We start from the raw sequence: 22,667 nt of genomic DNA, 5'->3' as shown, positions 1-22,667 counted from the left end.
GGCATTATTACATAAATTAGTCTTTTATTCACAACCTCAGCAGTAGTTATGCAGAAATGGAGGGGTTTATTTAAATTACCTTTGTTGGGATGCCATTAGAAGTTTATTTTTTTAAATGTTCAAAATAAAATAGGGAGATGGGTCCAAATATGTGATTCAAATATTTGTCCAAATATTCTGATAGTCAATACTTTTTCCATTTTATATTACGGAAATATTTTGATGCCTATAGATGTTATGTCTTAGATACAAAATCATTGTAATGCTCAGTGCCACTCAATTTTTTGAATTTCAGTAGAGACATTAGTGATTCAACAACTTTCTGACATTGCCTTATTCGAAAATACTCAAATCACAATATCTGAACATCTGGCTTCCCCCCCCATTAGGTGTCTCCTAGTGACATTTTGAGAGATGAGAAGAGGGCTGCTATGTGTTCACACTCATGAGTGCTCATAAGTGTGTAGACAGTGGCGGTTTGGGTGTATTTGACTGAAGATACAAACAATGTGAGGTCGCCACAAAGAACACAAAGAATAGAGGAACTGCTTCTTCAGCACAGCTTGCCTGCTGTATGAGTCTTTTCATGCTCCTGACAAAGACACCCAAGACTGGGTAATTTACAAGAGCAAGAGATTTAATGGACTTTACATGTCTATGTGGCTGGGGAGGTCTCACCATCATGGCAGGAGGTGAAAGGCACGTTTCACAGGGAAGCAGACAAGAGCAGAAAGCTTGTGTAGGGAAACTCCCCTTTTTAAAACCATCGGATCTCATGAGACTTACTCACTATCACAAGAACAGCACAGGAAACACCTGCCCCCCCTGATTCAGTTACCCCAACTGGGTGCCTCCTGCAGAATGTGGGAATTCAAGATGAGATTTGGGTGGAGATGAAACCACCTTTTCAAAATGATGACTGAGACAGTGAAAGAGATCTAACTTAACCGACTCCATCTTGCTTCTAACCTCCAAGCTGTCCTTGTTCATTCCTGGGCATAGGCTGAACTAACCTGGGGGAAAACTTCGTTTATAGTTTGAAACAAAGACGATAACAGCCCTTTACCAAAGCAGACCTCCTCGTCTGAGGACTAGACTTCCTTTGTAGGACTAACATTAGTCACAAGATTCGAAATTCTGGTTTAGGAGCCATGCAGCTGGAGGCTACATGAGTCTGACCCTCCCTACACGGCTCCTAAGATCAGAGCTCGAGATATTCTGCAGACGCTGCACCTGATGGATCAGCTGGCACCACCCGGATCGATAACCTGGCTGGTCTGATCTCGTGACCCCGACCCAGGAACTGAGTCCGCAGGAAGACAGCTCTGACTCCCCGGGATTTCATCCCTGACCAGTGAGCACCCCGGTCCCTGGCTTCCCCACCCAGCAAGTTTTCCTTAAAAACTGCTCCTCCAATGCTCAGGGAGACTGATCTGAGTGATAAGGAAACTCCGGCCTCCCGCACAGCCGCCTCTGTGTGAATTACTCGCTCTCTCTTGCAGTTCCCCAGCCTTGATAAATCAGCTCTGCCTAGGCAGCAGGCAAGGTAGAACCTCTTGGGTGGCCCCAGGGACAGAGCCAAACCATATTCCACCCCTGACCCCTCCCAAATCTCATGTCCTCACATTTCAAAAACAATTACGCCTTCTCAACAGTCTCCCAAAGTCTTAACTCATCTCAGCATTAACTCAAAATCCACAGTCCAAATTCTCATCTGAGACAAGGCAAGTCCCCTCTGCCTATGAGCCCGTAAAATCAAAAGCAAGTTAGTTACTTCCTAGATACAATGGGTGTTGAAGGGAGAAGAAAGATCAGACTGTTACTGTGTCTATGTAGAAAGGGAAGACATAAGAAATTTCATTTTAACCTGTACCTTGAACAATTGCCTTGCCCTGAGATGCTGTTAATCTGTAACTTTGCCCCAGCCACTTTGCCCCAACTTTGAGCTCACAAAAACGTGTTGTATGGAATCAAGGTTTAAGGGATCTAGTGCTGTGCAGGACATGCCTTGTTAACAAAATGTTTACAAGCAGTGTGCTTGGTAAAAGTCATCGCCATTCTCCAGTCTCAATAAACCAGGGGCACAATGCTCTGCGGAAAGGCACAGGGACCTCTGCCCTGGAAAGCTGGGTATTGTCCAAGCTTTCTCCCCATGTGAGAGTCTGAAATATGACCTTGTGGGATGAGAAAGACCTGACCATCCCCCAGCCTGACACCCGTAAAGGGTCTGTGCTGAGGTGGATAGTAAAAGAGGAAAGCCTCTTGCAGTTGAGATACAGGAAGGCCACTGTCTCCTGCCTGCCCCTGGGAACTGAATGTCTTGGTATAAAACCCAATTGTACATTTGTTCAATTCTGAGATAGGAGAAAAACCGCCCTATGGCGGGAGGTAAGACATGTTGGCAGCAATGCCGCTTTGTTATTCTTTACTCCACTGAGATGTTTGGGCAGAAAGAAACATAAATCTGGCCTACGTGCACATCTAGGCATAGTACCTCCCCTTGAACTTAATTATGACACAGATTCTTTTGCTCACATGTTTTTTTCCTGACCTTCTCCTTATTATCACCCTGCTCTCCTACCGCGTTCCTCTTGCTGAGATACTGAAAATAATAATAAAAACTGAGGGAACTCAGAGACCGGTGCCAGTGCAGGTCCTTGGTATGCTGAGTGCCAGTCTCCTGGGCCCACTGTTGTTTCTCTATACTTTGTGTCTTTCTCAGTCTCGTGTCCCACTTGATGAGATACACCCACAGGTGTGGAGGGGCAGGCCACCCCTTCATCTGCCACCCTGCGTGGGTGCCTTTCTCTAGGGTGAAGGTACGCTAAGAACGTGAGCATTGAGGACAGCCGATGAGAGATTCCCGAGTGTATGTCCACGGTCAGCCTTGCGGTAAGCTTGTGCGCTCGGAGGAACCCAGGGTAACAATGGGAAAAACTGAAAGTAAATATGCCTCTTATCTCAGCTTTATTAAAATTCTCTTAAGAAAAGGGAGAGTTAAAGCTTCTATAGAAAATCTAATTACTCTATTTCAAACAATAGAACAATTCTGCCTATGGTTTCCGGAACAGGGAACTTTAGATCTAAAAGATTGGGAAGAAACTGGCAAAGAATTAAAATAAGCAAGTAGGGAAAGTAAAATCATTCTGCTTACAGTGTGGAATGATTAAGCCATTATTAAAGCAACTTTAGAACCGTTTCAAACAGGAGAAGATAGCATTTCAGTTTCTGATGCCCCTGAAAGCTGTGTAATAGATTGTGAAGAGGCAGGGACAGAGTTCAAGAAAGGAGCGGAAAGTTCACATTGTAAATATGTAGCAGAGTCTGTAATGACTCAGTCAACGCAAAATGTGGACTACAATCAATTATAGGAGTTAATAGATCCTGAAACATTAAAATTAAAAAGAAAATTCCAGAACCATCGGGGCCGTTGGGGCTAAAACCACGATGGTCACCTCCTCAGCCGAGTGAGTGCTGGAGGAGGGAGCCTGAGCCGGCACTCAGTATTGCCCGACCTGCAGTTCACTACGGTGAGGGAGCAATTCGGACTCGCCCTCAGCGTCCTGTCTGGGTCAAAGAGTGGCCGCTTCCTAAGGAAAAGTTGGGGACGCTACATGAAATGGTTAACTATTTTAAAAAGGACATGCTTCACCCCCTTTCTCTCTTTAGAATTCTCCAGTGTTTGTAATTCAGAAAAAGTCCGGTAGATGGCGCATGCTGACTGACTTAAGAGCCGTTAACGCGGTAATTCAACCCATGGGGCTCTCCGACCCGGGCTGCCCTCTCCAGCCATGATCCCCAAAGATTGGCCCTTAATTATAATTGATCTGAAGAATTGCTTTTTTACCATTCCTCTGGCAAAACAGGATTTTGAGAAATTTGCTTTTACTATACCGGCCATAAATGATAAAGAACCAGCCACCAGGTTTCAGTGGAAAGTGTTGCCTCAGGGAATACTTAAGAGCCCAGCTATTTGTCAGACTTTTGTAGCTCAAGCTCTTCAGCCAGTTAGAGACAAGTTTTCAGACTGTTACATCATTCATTATGTTGATGATATTTTGTGTGCTGCAGAAACGAGAGACAAATTAATTGTTACACATTTCTGCAGACAGAGGGTGCAAATGCAGGACTGACAATAGCATCTGGTAAGATTCAGACCTCCACTCCTTTTCATTATTTGGGAATGCAGGTAGAGGAAAGGAAAATTAAACCACAAAAAATAAAAATAAGAAAAGACATATTAAAAACATTAAATGACTTCCGAAAATTGCCCGGAGATATTAATTGGATTCGGCCACCTGTAGGCATCCCTACTTATGCCATGTCAAATTTGTTCTCTATCTTGAGAGGGGATCCACAATTGAATAGTAAAAGAACATTAACTCCAGAGGCAACTAAAGAAATTGAATTAGTTGAAGAAAAAATTCGGTCAGCAAAAGTAAATAGAATAGATCACTTGGCCCCACTTCAACTTTTGATTTTTCTACTGTACATTCTCCAACAGGTATCATTGTTCAAAATACAGATCTTGTGGAGTGGTCGTTCCTTCCTCACAGTACAATTAAGACTTCTACATTGTACTTAGATCAAATGGCTACATTAATTGGTCAGGCAAGACTACGAGTAGTAAAATTGTGTGGAACTGACCCAGATAAAATCATTGTTCCTTTAAACAAGGAACAGGTTAGACAAGCCTTTATCAATTCTGCTGCATGGCAGATTGGTCTTGCTGATTTTGTGGGAATTATTGATAATCATTACCCAAGAACAAAAATCTTCCAGTTTTTAAAGTGGGCTACTTGGATTTTACCTAAAATTACCAGACAAAAACCTTTAGAAAATGCTCTGACGGTGTTTACTGATGGTTCCAGCAATGGAAAAGTGGTTTACACTGGGCGAAAAGAAGGAGTCATTGAAACTCAATATCACTCAGCTCAAAGAGCAGAGTTGGTTGCTGTCATTTCAGTGTTACAAGATTTTAATCAGCCTATTAACACTGTTTCAGATTCTGCATATGTAGTACAGGTTATAAAGGATGTTGAGACAGCCCTAATCAAATATAGTATGGATGATCAGTTGAATCAGCTATTTAATTTGTTACAACAAACTGTAAGAAAAAGAAATTTCCCATTTTACATTACTCATATTTGAGTATGTACTAATTTACCAGGGTCTTTAACTAAAGCAAATGAACAAGCTGACTTGCTAGTATCATCTGCCTTCATGGAAGCACAAGAACTTCAAGCCCTGACTCATGTAAATGCAACAGGATTAAAAAGTAAATTGGATATCACATGGAAACAGGCAAAAACTGTTGTACAACATTGCACCCACTGTCAAGTCCTACACCTGCCCACTCAGGAGGCAGGAGTTAATCCCAGAGGTTTATGTCCTAATGCGTTATGGTAAATGGATGTCACGCATGTACCTTCATTTGGAAAATTGTCAGTTGTCCCTGTGATGGTTGATACTTATTCACATTTCATACAGGCAACCTGCCAGACAGGGGCAAGTACTTCCCATGTTAAAAAGACGTTTATTATCTTGTTTTGCTATCATGGGAGTTCCAGAAAAACTTAAAACAAATAATGGGCCAGTAAATCATTTCAAACATTCTTAAATTAGTGGAAAACTACACATAAAACAGGAATCCCTTATAATTCCCAAGGACAGGCCATAATTGAAAGAACTAATAGAACACTCAAAGCTCAATTGGTTAAATAAAAAAAAGGAAAAAGAGAGTAAGGAGTATAACACTCCCCAGATGCAACTTACTCTAGCACTCTATACTTTAAATGTTTTAAACATTTATGGAAATCAGACCACTACTGCAGAACAACATTTTACTGGTAAAAGAACAGCCCATGTGAAGGAAAACCAATTTGGTGAAAAGACAATAAAAATAAAACATGAGAAATAGGGAAGGTAATAATGTGGGGGAGAGGCTTTGCTTGTGTTTCACCAGGAGAAAATCAGCTTCCAGTTTGGGTACCTACAACTTACAAAAGAAGTTACCATCCACCAAGAAAGCGGAGCCACCGACCTGGGCCCAACTAAAGAAGCTGACACAGTTAGCTGAAAGAAGCCTGAAGAAAACAAGGGTAACACGAACTCCAGAGAATATGCTGCTTGCAGGTTTAATGATTGTATCAACGGTGGTAAGTCTCCCTATGTCTGCAGGAGCAGCTGCAGCTAATTATATTTACTGGGACTATGTGCCTTTCCTGCCCTTAATTTGGGCAGTCACACGGATGGATAATCCTACTGAAGTATGTGTTAATAATAGAGCACGGGTACCGGGCCCCACAGATGACCATGGCCCTGCCCAGCCTGAAGAAGAAGGAATGATGATAAACATTTCCATTGGGTATGATTGTTCTCCTATGTGCCTGGGGAAGGCACCAGGATGCTTAATGCCTACAACCCAAAATTGGTTGGTAGAAGCACCTACTGTCAGTGCCACCAGTAGATTTACTTATCACTTGGTAAGTGGAATGTCACTCGGGCCACAAATAAATAATTTACAGGACTCTTCCTATCAAAGATCATTAAAATTTAGGCCTAAGGGGAAACCTTAACCCAAGGAAATTCCCAAAAAATCAAAAGACCCAAAGGTCTTAGTTTTGGAAGAATATGTGGCTGATACTGCAGTGGTATTACAAAACAATGAATTCGGAACTATTATAGACTGGGCCCTTCAAGGCCAATTATATTATGATTGTACGGGCCAGACTCACTCATATTCACAGGCCCCATCCGTCTGGCCCACTAATCCGGACTATGATAGTGATTTAACTGAAAGGCTGGACCAGGTTTATAGAAGGTTAGAATCGCCCTATCCATGGAAATGGGGTGAACAGGGAATTTCATTACCTCGACCAAAATTAGTTAGTCCTGTTACTGGTCCTGAACATAGGTCCAAAAGACTTATTTTTACTTTAATTGCAGTGATTATGGGTCTTATTGCAGTCACAGCTACTGCTGCGGCTGCTGGAACTGCTTTACACTCCTCTGTTCAAACTGCAGAATGTGTACATAGTTGGCAAAATAATTCCTCAAAATTGTGGAATTCTCAGACCCAAATAGATCAAAAATTGGCAAACCAAATTAATGATCTTAGACAAACTGTCCCTTGGATGGGAGATAGGCTCGTGAGCTTGAAATATCTTTTTCAGTTACAGTGTGACCGGAATACGTCAGATTTTTGTATTACACCTAGAGCCTATAATGAATCTGAGCATCACTGGGACATGGTTAGACGCCATCTACAAGGAAGAGAAGATAATCTTACTGTAGATATTTTAAAATTAAAAGAACAATTTTTTGAGGCATCAAAAGCCCAGTTAAATCTGGTGCCAAACTTGCTCCCTTTATTTTCCGTCCAATGCCTTCTTGGTCTTTGAATTAGACCTAACAAAATTGTAAAGGTTTCATTAGTGAAAGGCTGTATATAAACCAGAAGGCTGGGTTTCCTTGCTCCTAGAGAAGATGATCATTCCATGTGTATTTTGTTCTGAGCTTTTAAATGCATCGTCTTATTAGGAGATTGCTAAAATGACAAGTATTTTCAAAATAAACAAAACCATTTCATAACACTGAACAGACTATAAATATACTCCACACTCTGTATAATAGTTTGTTGTTTTAAAACATGTTTGTTAGGTAATCATTGGTTTACTCCACCCTTTTCCATTGGCTGACAGAGAATTTGCTAACTTTCTTTCTCCCGATGTGGTATTTTTTGTGCAAGGTGTTTAACATAGTGTGTGTTAATACCTACCTCTACAAGACAGCGTAAACAAACAGATGCGAGGAAGATGAGAACTTATCTTACTCTTGATTTTAAAGTTCTCTTTCCCAAATAACTTACAGGAGCATATTTTTATTTCCTTTTTCTCTATAAATTTACAGTAAACTCAATTTCATCATTTTAAGAGATCAGCCCATCCTAATAATATCTCCTCCACACAACCATGGAGAGCATTTATTCAAAAAAGTGCATAAAGCTGTTTTATGAAAGTTTTAGCTGACAGGATGTTCTTAAATCACAGCCTTCCACTTCCTGCTCAAGGGCTGTGCCTTTCTCCTCCTATTTCGTGAGAGATCCTTCTCTCTGCAGTCACCTTCATTTACCTTAGGAGAGAGTCCAAGCTTTTCTTCCTTCGATAATCTATTATGTATTATTTCATAGTGGTATTCAAATTATTTATTGAGTAGTAGTATCTTAAATTTTATTTTGCTTATATACTTGTCTTTTATTGAAGAATATAAATAAAACTGACATTTATATATCTGTTTTAAATTCAACCTGGCATAGAAAAGGAACTGATAATTTCAGCAGGTCCTTGGAGTCAGGTCTTCCCTCTTGGCTGGCTAACATTTCTAATGTAGTTCCCATTTTTTCCCCCTTGGAAATCCGTCACAGAAATATACTGTTTTTATAAAAACTCATTTTTCATTGCCTTATTTTCTACCACAATTAGAAGAAACATGGAGACTGGTTGTCTAAAAACCTGAGCCCTTGTTAGAACTTCCTGTTGCCAAGGGCAGGCTTCTCTTAGTCACTTGCTGAACAGAAATGCCACCCTTCCCCTGGGCTCCATGCCAGCTCTGGGGAGGGGATGGTTGCCTAGGAAGGTGCGGAGAGAAAGTTGCCAGGGACAGGCTGCAATACTCCTCCAAAGACTTTAATGTCTTAGTTAGAAAATCATGTGTTCCTATGACTTCCCATGTAAACAGGATAAATATTTGTCATCCATATAGCTGGGACTTGTGTTCCAGGAGTGAGATTCAGGTTGTTTATCTCCTCCTAGAAAATTATTGGTCTGTTGGAAATAGCCATGAGAAACATGGTAATTATATATTGATTACTAGTACTGCTGATCACACTGGAAGGAGAACAACTATCTTTATCTTGAGTAGGATTTCCAAAGCAACCATGAGGAGTTCCTTATTAGAGCCATAATAATGTAAAAGATAATACATTTATTCCAAGGAGATGTATTAGAAATGCATCATCCAGCTTCTGCACATTATAAACTATGCGGGAAGTGGCCAGCTGGCTCAAATAAATGAAAATAACCATTTTTTAATTTATTACACTGTGGCAGCTGTACGTATATCGCCTGTTTGTTAAAAGTGAATTTGGGCCAGGCATGGTAGCTTACACCTGTAATCCCAGCACTTTGGGAGGCCGAGACAGATGGATCACCTGAGGTCAGGAGTTTGAGACCAGCCTGGCCAACATGGTGGAACTCTGTCTCTACTAAAAATACAAAAATTAGCCAGGTGTGGTGGCAGGCACCTCTAATCCCAGCTACTTGGGAGGCTGAGGCAGCATAGTCGCTTGAACCCAGGAGGCAGAGGTTACATTAGCAGAGGTTGTGCTATTGCACTCCAGCCTGGGCGACAAGAGTGAGACTTTGTCTCAAAAACAAAAGCAAATAAAAAACTTTGAAAAGAAATGAGGATTTGAGGCTGGGCGCGGTGGCTCATGCCTGTAATTCCAGCACTTTGGGAGGCCAAGGCGGTGGGATCACTTCAGGTCAGGAGTTTGAGGCCAGCCTGGCCGGCATGGTGAAAGTCCATTTCTACTAAAAGTACAAAAAGTAGCCAGGCAGGCGCCTGTAGTCCCAGCTACTCAGGAGGCTGAGGCAGGAGAATCGCTTGAACCTGGGAGGCAGAGGTTGCAATGAGCTATCATACCACTGCCCTCCAGCCTGGGCAACAGAGTAAGACATCGTCTCAAAAAACAAACAAAAACAAAAAACAAAACAAAAAAGCAAGAAAAGAAATGAGGATTTGGGACAATGGGGACACTTATCTGATGCAACACAGGTGAGCAGTTCTTTTGTGCCCATGAAGACACAGTTCCCAGGAGCCTGCCTGGGGTCTCCTAGAACAAGTGTGTGGGTGCCCACTGGCTGCAGTTCCACCTTTCCTTTCCTGGACTCTCAGGAAGACACGAATTCTGAATTCAGATGAACTGACTTCAAGTTCAGGCTCTGTGACTCTCACTGGCCATGTAAAATGGAGAGACGGAGTTATTGTAAGGTTTTGAAGGCAAGACAAGGGTTAAAGAAAGGCCCCAGGATCCCAGCACTTTGGGGGCCTGAGGTGGGCAGATCATGAGGTCAGGAGATCGAGACCATCCTGGCTAACACGGTGAAACCCTGTCTCTACTAAAAATGCAAAAAATTAGCTGGGCGTGGCAGCGGGTGCCTGTAGTCCCAGCTATTCGGGAGGCTGAGGCAGGAGAATGGTGTGAACCCGGGAGGCGGAGCTTGCAGTGAGCCGAGATTGCACCACTGCATTCCAGCCTGGGCGACAGAGCGAGACTCCATCTCAAAAAAAAAAAAAAAGACCCAGGGAAAGAGAGAGAGATTTGGCAGCTTCAACAGCAACACAGGTTTATTACTAGCAAAACCCTGCAGTGGGGGAAACCAGCTTAGTTACCAGTGCCCACTGCCCTTAAAGGGACCATCATCAAGAAAGTTTCCACTGTGGGCAGCCAGGACTCAGCCCAGCCAGGTACCTCTGAGAGACAGCATAGAACATGTGCTTCAGAGTCATCCCACCCAGAGCAAGGGAGCTGGGGTATTTATCCACCAATACCCACCAGTCACTCTTCAAGCCTCCTTCCAAGGGCATGATTCCACCAGAATGCCCTGCCTGCAAGCAAGAGTCAGACCTGAGGTTGAGAGCAAGGCCCCTGACAGCACCACCAGCAATAAGCAGGAACACAGCCTGGTGTGGACAGTTTCAGTCACTCAGTGACTCCAACACACATACACACACACACACACACACTCTCTCTCTCTCTGTCACACACACACACTCTCACATACACACACACACACATACACACACACCACACTCCAACACCAACACAGTGCAAACGTACATACACAGGCATGCATGCATGACTGTTGCCCACTTAGATCCTGGTGAATCCATGGAATAGATGATAAGGCGGGAATCAGAGGGAAGAGCAAAATTAAGGGGAGTGAAGGTCAAATTTAGGGAACAAAATGCAAATTTAGGCAGAAAATCAAGGAGAAAGAGGAGTGGCTTGGACACCAGATGCCTGCTGGGTGGCACCTGCTCTACATACACTGTCACTAATTCTCCAAGCAGACTTGTTGGGTAGAATAAATTCCCCTCAATTTACCGATGGCAGAAATATAGTTCAGAAAAGAAAACTGATTTTACTAATGTCTCAGCAAGTTAGTGGACTCCCAGGTCTTTCTGTCCACAAAGCCTACACATTCTCCCCTTGTTAGGCAGGCTGGGTGCCAGGCCCTGCTTCTGGGCTCTGCTCCTTTTCCTGCTAGGCAATAATGACAGAATTGACAAAAACGTTTGCCCCCTTCACCACCTGGAGTAGAGTCAATGAGATGGGCTGGGGAACAGGCCATGAGGTCCTGCACCCCCCATTCAATGTCTTCAGGATTGTGGTCTCTCAGGACTCTTGCCCCATGTGCTGGCAGCACTTCCGGTGTCTGGGTGTCTTGTGAGGTTGTACAGGACCCAGTATAGGCCACTGGCTGTGCTGTCATATCCTAAGAGGCAGCCAGGCTGGTTTGTGTCTCTTGGCTGCTTCAGCACCAGAGGATGGACAGCACCCATGCACTGAGGCCCTCAGGAGAATGGGAGGAGGGAAAGGAAGGGCAGAATGGAGTAATGCAGGGTCCATCCACCATGTCCCTGGATGGAGAGACCCCTGTTCCCACAATAGTCCACACTGGGACCACCACCGGCACTCATGAAGATGCCAGCCTCCATTTTTATGTCCTCGTCTGACAACTCCTTCCCATTTTCATCCTGGAGACAAGATCTCTGAACACACTAGCTCTGAAGGCACCTGAGTCTAACCTGAGACAGTCCCATATCTGAGTGTCCCTCCTTTATCCAGCACCTTCCTGGCTCTACAGAGCCCTCCAGATTAAGTTCAAGTTATTTGACCAGACGCTTGATCTCAAGCTCCATTCTACCTCCTGAATTAAGGCCCCAGAGACGCTCACCTAGCTCTGCACAAGTGCATCACTGAAGTTTGAAGCCTTGAATGTGGCCTTAGGGGAGACAGGCCACAGGGAACCCCGGGGAGAGAGCTCGGTGAGACAGGCCACAGGGGGTCCCTGGGGAGAGAGCTCAGTGAGACAGGCCACAGGGGAGCCCAGGAAGAGAGCTCTGTGAGACAGGCCACAGGGGTCCCCGGGGAGACAGCTCGGTGAGACAGGCCACAGGGGACCCCGGGGAGAGAGCTCGGTGAGACAGGTCACTGGGTCCCCGAGAAGAGAGCTCGGTGAGACAGCCCACAGGGGTCCCCGGGGAGACAGCTCGGTGAGACAGGCCACAGGGGACCCCGGGGAGAGAGCTTGGCGAGACAGGCCACTGGGTCCCCGGGAAGAGAGCTCGGTGAGACAGGATGTCCAGCCCATCCTGCTGGACAGGATGGAGGAAGTCAGGGAACAGACAGGGTGGACTGTTGGGGTGCAGGGAGAGGCAGGTGCATGCTGGGAGGTCAGACCCTGTGAGGGCTGTAGGGGCATCAGGTGGAGTGGACTCAGGTGCACCCTCAGTGCACTGGGCAGGTCTCAGGCCAGGGTCCCTGGAACCCGGCTGGGTGATGTGGTTACTCCCGGGGGGCCTGCTGTCAGGTCCTGGCCACCCACCCTGGGCAGCACCATCCCATCTCAGGGCTAGACTTTCTGAGTCCTGAAACAGAACAGTATTGCCCAGGCCTGACAGACTAGGGGGACCTGCCAAGTCCTCCATCCCTAGACCAGCCTCCCACACAGCAGGAACAGTCTCTCACCTTCACCTTCAGGGCACTGACTGATCCTTCTCATTCTAAGGAAGAACTGAGGACCTGCGCCAGACTAGGAGCCAGTCCCCTCCCTAAGTGGGCCTGAGGGAAGCACCATCCCTGTCCCAATCCACTGCAAGTTTCAGCCCAGGAGATACATGGGGAAGGGAGGACGGGGTCTCCCTGCTGGCTGACACTGGAAAAGCAGGACCTGGAAGCAGAGGGAGCGCAGGGTTGGCAGGGGATGCTCCAGGTCCATGGAGAGCTTGGGCTGCACCCAGGGGCTGCCCCTCCTGGGCTAGAGGCTGTGCCCTCTGCAGGATCTGAGAAAGTCCAGTCCTGAGATGGGACAGTGCTGCCCAGGGTGGGTGGCTGGTGCCTGACAACAGTTCCCCAGGGAGTGACCACATCACCTGGCCTGGGTGCAGGGAGCCTGGGCTAAGACCTGCCCAGTGCATTGAGGGTGCATCTGGAACCCACCCCACCTGACACCCCCACAGCCCTCACAGGGTCTGACCTCCCAGCATGCACCTGCCTCTCCCTGCACCCCAGCTGCCCACCTGCCTGTTCCCTGGCTTCCTTCATCCTGTGCAGCCCATAGACTTTGACCATCTCTCTGGCCACTCTGGCCCTTCCTTTAACTTTGTCCTGTCAGGATCTCTGAGCAAGATCTCACCAGGTCCATCCAAACACCTGCTTTGTCCACTTTTGACTGGGCTGTTGGGCTCCTCTGGGCCATCCCAGCTGTCCACGGGGCCCACATTGCACCTGTGATCTCCCAGCAATGCTCATCATCCCCCAATGACAAAGCCCCTGCTGGCCACACCCCACACATCAGGTCCTCCCCAGTCAAACCCTGACTGATTAGACCCCCATCGGGAGGCCCCACTAACCAGATCTCCACTGCCAGGCCCACAATGACCAGGACTCCACTGAAAAGTACCTTACGGACAAGGCCTCACTGACCAGGTTCCTCTGATCATGACCCCATTGCCTGGCCTCACAGATGAGGCCCCACTGACCAGGCCTCCAGGGAACAGGCTGCCACTGACCAGGCCCCTACTAACCAAGCCTGAGGTGACCAGATGCCCCTGACCTTGACCTAGTGAGTAGACGCCACTGAACAGGCACCCACTGCTGAGATCCCGCTGACCAGGTCACCCCGTATACCAGTGCTACAAAAGCCACAACTGACCAAGTCCTCTCTGACCAGGCCCCCGTTGATTAGGTTCTACTGACCAGGCTGCCCTGACCAGGGCCCCACTGACAAGGGCCTCACTGATGAGGACACACCCACCAGACCCTGCTGACTAGGTCCCTGTGACCAGGCCTCCACTGAATAGCACCCCTTGACCTGGTCACCAGTGACCCAGCCCATGCTGACAAGGCTACCACTGAGCCCCAGCTGACCAGGTCTCCACTGACCAAGTCCCGTAGCCCAGGTTTGCACTGACCAGACACCAAACAACTGGGTGCCACTGGTCCCCACTCACCAAGACCCCACTACTAGATCCCCCTAATGTGACCCTCTCTAAACAGACCCCTGCTGACCATGCCCCCATTAGATAGGCCTCACTGACCAAGTCCTATCTGACTAGGTCCACTGACCAGGCCCACACTGATCAGGCCCCTCTTAACCATACCAGAAGGCCAAGCAGCAATGAGATGTTTAATATGCTAGGAGTAGGAGCAAGACAGAGAGAGGAAAGAGGTGCCACATCTTGTTATAAGACCAGATCTCATGAGAACTCACTATCAGGAGATCAGCATCAAGAAGATTAACCATTGGTGAAGGATCCAACACCCACACCACTGCCCAGTGTTTTCAGGCAGTAGCCTGCTGCAGAGGCAAAGCCTCTTGGAAGACCTCTGCTAGGGCAGTGCAGAAGGAAAATATGGGCTTGGAGCCCCCACACAGGAGGCCACCACCCTCCAGAGCCCAGATTCAGACTAACCAATGGCTCACACCCTCAGTATGGAAAACCTACAGGCAGTCAACGCTAGCCCAGTCCATGAGAGCAGCCATGGAGGCTAAAACCTGCAAAGCCACAGGTGCACTGTCCTAGTAGAGGTTTTCCATGAGCCTCTGCCTCTGCATCAGATTACTCCCCCTTCCTACTACCTACCACCCTCAATATTTGCATGGTGGGAAAGCAGTTTTCCTGCCAGTGAAGTCTCCTTATTACACACAGCATCATGAAGAGCAGTGTTGCCATAGACATCCTTAACGTTTAACATCATGAAGAGCAGTGTTGCCGTAGACATCCTTAACGTTTAACATCATGAAGAGCAGTGTTGCCGTAGACATCCTTAACGTTTAACATCATGAAGAGCAGTGTTGCCGTAGACATCCTTAACGTTTAACATCATGAAGAGCAGTGTTGCCGTAGACATCCTTAACGTTTAACATCATGAAGAGCAGTGTTGCCGTAGACATCCTTAACGTTTAACATCATGAAGAGCAGTGTTGCCGTAGACATCCTTAACGTTTAACATCATGAAGAGCAGTGTTGCCGTAGACATCCTTAACGTTTAACATCATGAAGAGCAGTGTTGCCGTAGACATCCTTAACGATTAACATCATGAAGAGCAGTGTTGCCGTAGACATCCTTAACGTTTAACATCATGAAGAACAGTGTTGCCGTAGACATCCTTAACGTTTAACATCATGAAGAGCAGTGTTGCCGTAGACATCCTTAATGTTTAACATCATGAAGAGCAGTGTTGCCGTAGACATCCTTAATGTTTGGATTGGCACCATGTTCCAGCAGAATAATGGAACACGTCTCTTCCTGGCAATGTGCAGCCTATCAGTGTTAGGTGAAAAATTAGACTATAAATTCTAAGAATTCAAAATACATATTCCACAGGTTTCACCAACTAGTTATATTTAAATGAGATAAATTCGTTTTAATTCTATGTATTTAGTGAAATCTATGTCATGCCAAAAGAGTTGGCTACCATACACCTTCATTAAAGGTGTCCTGTTCAGTCTGTCACAGATGTCAATCTGGCATTTTCTGCTCAGCAAGAGAGTGAGCACTTCCACACAGCCATGCACACAGGCCAAATGTAGAGCAGTCCTATGAGAGCGAGAGGAGTTTTCAGGAAATTATAAGCAATATCTCAAAACCTACACTGCTTTATGTAACTGCAAACATAGAAGAGCATGTTATTCCTCTGCCTTCAAAACAAATAATTTTCTTTTGAAGAAAGTGCAATATTTATTAGCTCTTATTGCTCACTACCTTAATGAAACAGCAGCCTATTTGGATAGAATGAGCTTGGTGTTTGGATTCAGTTCAACTAGGACTTGAATTCTACTTGGAACTCGGTCACTTACCAGCTATTGCTTAGCCTTTCTGTGCTTCATTTTTCTCATTAATAAAGTAAAGACGACAATAGCAGCTAGCTCACAGGACACCATTGTGATGTTTAAATGGGAATCTATGTAAAGTATTTAGAACCATTTCTAGAACAAGCAACAACTCAATAATTGTTAGATTGTTGTTTTTTTGAGACAGGATCTTGTTCTGTTGCCCAGGCTGGAGTGCAATGGTTTATTACATATATTTCATATATTACCTCACTGCAACCTGGAACTCCTAGGCTCAAGCGATCCTCCTGCCTCAGCCTCTTGAGTAGCTGGGACCACAGGAGCACACCAGCATGCTCAGCTAATTATTAAAAAAAATTATAGAAAGAATCTCATTTTGTTGCCCAGACTGGTCTCAAATTCCTGGCATCAAGGAAACCTCCCATACTTCTATATCTATTGTCACCTTCAATGGTCACATATTATTCCCTCCTATGGATGCAACTGAAACTCATTTATAGGACACATTCTGTGGGTTTTTGTTAACATAAATGCTGAGAAAAACAAAGTACGTGTATCTCTATTTTCTAAAGGTGTTTTAATACAATAGAATTGATGTGTAAAGGGTATATACATTTTTAAAATGTAGTAATTACCACCAAATTATCTATTTGAAAAGTCATCAGCAACTTAAACTTTAAGCAGCAGTATAAGGACCACTGCTCTTTATTCTCACAAACATTGTGGATAGAAAACAGTTTCATTCCTCTTTTAACTGAAATTGTTTTACGAGAAATACTAAGGATTTTTTGCTATGTAGATACGTAAATGGTGGATCTGCAAAACAGTACTTAGCTCACTTTTAGAGTTCTTTTCTTGTGGATTTGATTGGAAAGAATTCCCTGTAAAATGAAGATGTGCTTTTTATCTGTGTGTATATATATATATAATATCAGTAATTTATACAATTCTTTATATGTATGTTCACTTATATATAATAATATATATGATAAAAAATAAATTCCCAGTAGGATGAAGATACACTTTTCATCTGAATTTCTATTTATATATATATTAGTAAAAACATATATATAGTAAATGTTTTTCAAGTATGTTATCTTTTGTTAATTTTTTTCTGATACACAAGGGGGTTTTAATTTTTTTTTCTTTTTTATTTTCTTGAGACGGAGTCTCACTCTGTCGCCCAGGCTGGAGTGCGGTGGCACCATCTCGGCTCACTGCAACCTCCACCTCCCAGGTTCAAGCGATTCTCCTGTCTCAGCCTCCTGAGTAGCTGGGACTACAGGCGCCTGCCACCATGCCAGGCTAATTTTTTGTATTTTTAGTAGAGATGGGGTTTCACTGTTAGCAAGGATGGTCTCAATCTCCTGACCTCATGATCTGCCCACCTCAGCCTCCCAAAGTGCTGGGATTACAGGGGTGAGCCACCATGCCCAGACTCGGGGTTTTAATTTTTAGTTAGCTAAATCGACCTTCAGAATGCCTGCTTGTGAGGTCATTCTTAGGAAGGCCTTTGGCAACATAAAATGTACCTGTATAAATAAGCATTTGTGTTTTCTTCTGGTACTTTTCTCATTTTGCATATGTAAAAATTTCAATCTGTATTCCATCAGGAACTCATTTTTGTGACATAAAATTTCATTAGTTTTCTTCAAAGAGCAGGCATTTTATTAATAACTCAACTGTTCCTACTCATCTGAAATGTTACCATTATCAATCCTTACATCTATATCTTACATATAGTTCAGTGTTTCTGGATTTCCATTCTGTTCCATGTATTTATGTCTTTTCAGCTGTTAGTAAACAATTGTGGGAATTAATAGCACATTCTGATATCTAGAGGAGCAAGTCTTTTTCACTCCGTTATAAAAATTTTTAAATGTCATCACGATAGTAAGATAGACAGCAGGTGTCATGCAAAAATGGTAAATCCTTGATATTTTCATTCGGTTTATGTAAAACTGATAAACATAGAAAGAGCTCATGTTTTGAGAAAACGGAGTCTTCCCATTCAAGGAACCCACCTCCCACTTCCAAGTGTGTCTCTGAGAAGCCCCAGTAAAGAACCTGACTACATGGGTGGATTCAGGTGTAAAACCGACCCAGGCTTTTATCTGAGAACTTCTCACCTGCTGAACATGACTCACGGTATTTTTGACATGGGAATGAGTTCTCATTAGGCACCTCTAAGGAAGGAGACCACTACTACTCCTGCTGCCCTCCTCCCCCCACCTTGCCTAGTTCACAAGACAGGAGGAAAGAGAGAAAAAAACAAAAGTAAGATAAATAGCCAGACAACCTTGGCAACACCACCCAGCCCTAGGAGTTAAAAAAAGTAATAACAATAACATCAACCCCTCACCTAAACTACTTGTGTTATCTGTAAATCCCAGACACTGTATGGAAAAAAAAAAAAGCACTGTAAAACTTTTTGTTCTGTTAGCTGATGCATGTAGCCCCCAGTCATGTTTCCCACGCTTGTTCGATTTATCACGACCCTTTCACGTGGACCCCTTAAAGTTGTAAGCCTTTACAAAGTCCAAGTGTTTCTTTTTCGGGGAGCTTGGCTCTTAAGACGCAAGTCTGCCGACGCTTCTGGCCAAATAGAAAACCTCTTCCTTCTTTAATCCAGTGTCTGAGGAGCTTTGTCTGTGGCTTGTCCTGCTACATTTCTTGGTTACCTGACTGGGAAGTGAGGTGATTAATGGACGGTCGAGGCAGCCCCTTAGGCAGCTTATGCCTGCCCTGTAGAGCATCCCTGTGGGGGACACTGGTCAGCTTGAGCAATGTGGATCCTGAAAGAGCTCCCGGGTAGCATTTGCCTCGGTGAAACTCCTCGTCAGAGCAGTGCACAGCAGGCCCCTGTGGAGGATCAAGACAGTGGCTGAACACCGGGAAGGAACTGGTACTTTAAGTCCGGACATCTGAAACTTGGTAAGACTGGTCTTTGGAACTTGCCCACTCCATCTGAGTGGAAGCGTGGCCTGATCACCCACGGCCTGCCTGTACCCGGCACTTTGGCTTTTGTTTTTGACTTGAATTAACTGCTTGATACTTTGGTTTTGGTTCTGATTTTGACTTGGCTTAAATTGCTTGACGAACAGGTGCGCTTTTAACAACACTTTGGTTTTAGTTTTTATTTTGATTTAGTGTGAATTAGATGAGCGAGTGATCTTTTACCCTTTCCTTCTTATAGTGTGAATGTTGTTTTGTCTCAAGAGAAAAATAGGTCAGACACAAAAGTAAGCCCACTCTGCTAGGAACTGTCAAAAAGAAAAATAAAATAGGAAAGTCATCAAATCATCAAAACTTACTCTATTAAAATGCATGTTACAGAACCCTGGGAAAGGTTTTGCAGATTATAGAGTTAAGTTAACCCCTCAGAGGTTAAGACCTCTGTGTGAATTAGAACTGCCCTCTTTTGGTGTTGGATGGCCCACTGAAGAAACCATAGACAAGGAACAATTGACCGTGTATTTAAGGTGCTGACAGGGGTCGGAGGACAGCCAGTGTACCTAGATCAAGTTCCTTTATATTGACTCATGGTTAAATATAGACAAAACCAGCATATTTTTAGCCCTGTTTAACAGCTTATTGCAAAAAAAGCCAAAAGTAAAAGAGCAGCTTCGCCAGCAGACACAGAGTTAAAAAGGGAGTCCGAGAAACAGCAAGAGAAGCCAGTTTTGCAAGAGCTGCCAGAGATAATAGAAATTCTTTCTCCACATGTCCCAGCCTACTCCACTTTACCAAGGCCAAAAGCCCCCTCAGAAACAAGATTCAGGAGCTAACACACCCCAGGTCTCACCTCGAAGGGGAAGATCGGAGCCTCAAGAGGCCAAGGAAGGAAGTCAAGATAGTCAAGTGGCCGTCTCGGATCTGGTCTTGCTCAAGCTATTCAAATGCCTCTCAGGGAGACGGGAGGACCTGTCTATTATAATGACCAGGCCCACATCTGGGGGGACAACAGACCTTCATCTATCAGCCCTTTTCAACCATTGATCTACTAAACTGGAAACACCCTGAACCCGCCGCCTTGCTCCCGGCAGCTAGAGCCCTGTCGACATGACTGTGTAGAGGTGTTGGACTCAAGTTTACTCCAGCAGACCTGACCTCCGGGACCAGCCTTGGGCATCAGTAGACCAGGAGCTATATGTGGACGGGAACAGCTTCATCAACCCACAAGGAGAGAGATGTGCAGAGTGTGCGGTGGTAACCCTGGACACTGTCGTTAAGCTGAGCTTATTGCTTTAATTCGGGCCTTAGAACTCAGTGAAGGTAAGACTGTAAACATTTACACTGACTCTCGGTGTGCCTGTTTAACCCTCCAGGTGCATGGAAAATTATATGAAGAAAAGAGCCTGTTAAACTCTAGGAAAAAGGGAAAAAAAGACCCAGAGAATGCAGCTCAGCTTCAGCATTTGCAGAGGTACTGAGAAGCACTTCTGCAGAGGCTAAGAGTTAGTAGAAAAAAGCAAGTAATACAAAAAACGATTTCAGAAATGCTTCGAGGAGCTGACAAAAGCCTAAGTCAGTTTTATAAGAGATTCTGTAACAGAATCTCTGGCTTTATACACCATTTAACCCTGAGGCTGCTGAAAATCAGTATATAGTGAATACTTCATTTGTAAAGCAATCCCATGGTAACATCAAGCAGAGGCTGCAGGCATGAATACCACCTAGTCTATCAAAAAACTAGCCGGGCGAAGTGGTGGGTGCCTGTAGTCGCAGCTACTCGGGAGGCTGAGGCAGGAGAATGGCGTGAACCCGAGAGGAGGAGCTTGCAGTGAGCTGAGATCCGGCCACTGCACTCCAGCCTGGGGGACAGAGCAAGACTCCGTCTCAAAAAAAAAAAAAAATAAATAAAAAAATAAATAAAAGTGGCCTTTGAGGTGTATGCTAACTGTAACCAAGGAACAAAATTGGGAAAGAAAAAAAAAAGACTAAGATTAAGTGTAAAGAAGAAAAATTAGCAGTGTGAGAGGACGTGGACGTGAATGTAAATGTGAAAGAAGTCAAGTTAGGCAAGGATTCAAGAGCCGGACAAGGCAAGAGAGAGATTAATGTGCAAGATGCAAAAAGAAAGGACACTAGAAGGGTAAATGTTCAAAAGGCAGTAAAGGAAATGGCCAAGGCTGCAAGACAAATAGGCCATCGGCCAAGGGCTGCCATACCTTGGAGGAACCAAATACTGATCTGATCAGACTGACAGGAGCTGAAGAATGTAAAGACTAGGGCAGACTATGCACCTTCTCATTAGGCTCCCAGGAGCCCATGGTCACATTAGAAGTTAAAAACAGCAAGATTCTGCTGTATCTGGATTCCAATTTCTCACTGAAGCCTAAGCCATTAAATGGAGTTACAAGTGGGGGAGGCGGGGGGAGAAGAACCCCTCCTCTAAGAAACTTAAACAGTAAAAAGAGCAATACCTTGTGAAAACTTGCCTATAGACTTTACAGAACTGCCCCAGGCTGGAGACTATCAGTACATGCTAGTGCTTGTTTGCTCATTTAAGATAAAATCAGGTTTTTGCCTATGGTCCTCCTCCGAGTCAGGTGCACCTCCACCAAATAAACTAGGTATTTGCCCTATAAGATTTTGTTTGGTCGGCCACCCCCAAATCATAGGTCAAATTAAAGGTGACCTCCAGAAACTAAAGAAATTAACCTTAAGAAAGCAAATGCAGGTAAAAATAGCCATACAAAATGTTCATAATTAAATAAATGAAAATGCCTATAAGCCTGATACCCCTTTAAATCTAGCGACTCTGTTTAAAGTAAAATCTAATTTTTCTAGGACCGATATAGAATTGGCTCTATACTGTAACCTTGTCCACTCCCACTGCTGTTAAAGTTGCAAGTGTTGTGTCTTGGATCCACTACAGTCAGCTAACACTGGCAACTCAGGACAAGTGGACCAGCCAGCAGGACACAGATCATCCAATCTGGCTGATCCTGAGACAAGACCAAGCTGCTGCTGAGGACGACAGCCCTGTTCTGGTCACTCCAGAGGTTGACCAGTCTACGCATGGCTGAAGCTTGAGGAGACAACAAGCCCTGTTCTAGTCACACACCGGCAGCTGACTAGTCTATGCACGGTCATAGCTTGAGGACTCATCAAGCAAGTAAATGTAGTTAAAAATCTTAATAGTTTTCCTGCAATACTGTTTTCCTATTGTTTTGTCGCTGTATTCAACCTTTTTCCCAGGTAAGGACCTCTTTTGTTCTTGCTGTACATTGTTTTCTTGCTGTTACCCCCCATAACCATGCTAGAAGAAATGCCTATATAAGGTGTCCCCACTGTACACATACTACTTAGGAAACTCAGACCTGTCCAGCCCAGCAACAATTCCGAGTCTTATAGTCATTCTTTAAACATATAAACCAGAAGTTACCAGAACCTCTTCCTTTAGCAAAAACAGAAAAAGCCTATTTGCTCAGTTGGCTGAAAACATTGCTGGCAGCCTGGATATTTCTTCATGTTATGTTTATAAAAAGGCTAACATAAGAGACCAACGGCCTTGA

General features: G+C 44.6%; 3 pseudogenes; all 3 read left to right on the top strand.

Moving 5' to 3' along the window:
* Positions 1 to 22,667, top strand: part of LOC135969467 (large ribosomal subunit protein eL33 pseudogene) — a 110,418-nt pseudogene that overhangs the window by 87,033 nt on the left and 718 nt on the right.
* On the top strand, positions 1,908 to 3,410 carry LOC141409595 (uncharacterized; annotated as a pseudogene).
* LOC141409512 (endogenous retrovirus group K member 6 Env polyprotein-like) lies at positions 5,777 to 7,536 on the top strand (annotated as a pseudogene).

This window comes from Macaca fascicularis, chromosome 2, assembly GCF_037993035.2.
Source record: "Macaca fascicularis isolate 582-1 chromosome 2, T2T-MFA8v1.1".
In the NCBI taxonomy this organism is placed as follows: Eukaryota; Metazoa; Chordata; class Mammalia; order Primates; family Cercopithecidae; genus Macaca; species Macaca fascicularis.
The sequence above is the reverse complement of the archived record's forward strand: the minus strand, read 5'-3'. Positions and strand labels throughout refer to the sequence as shown.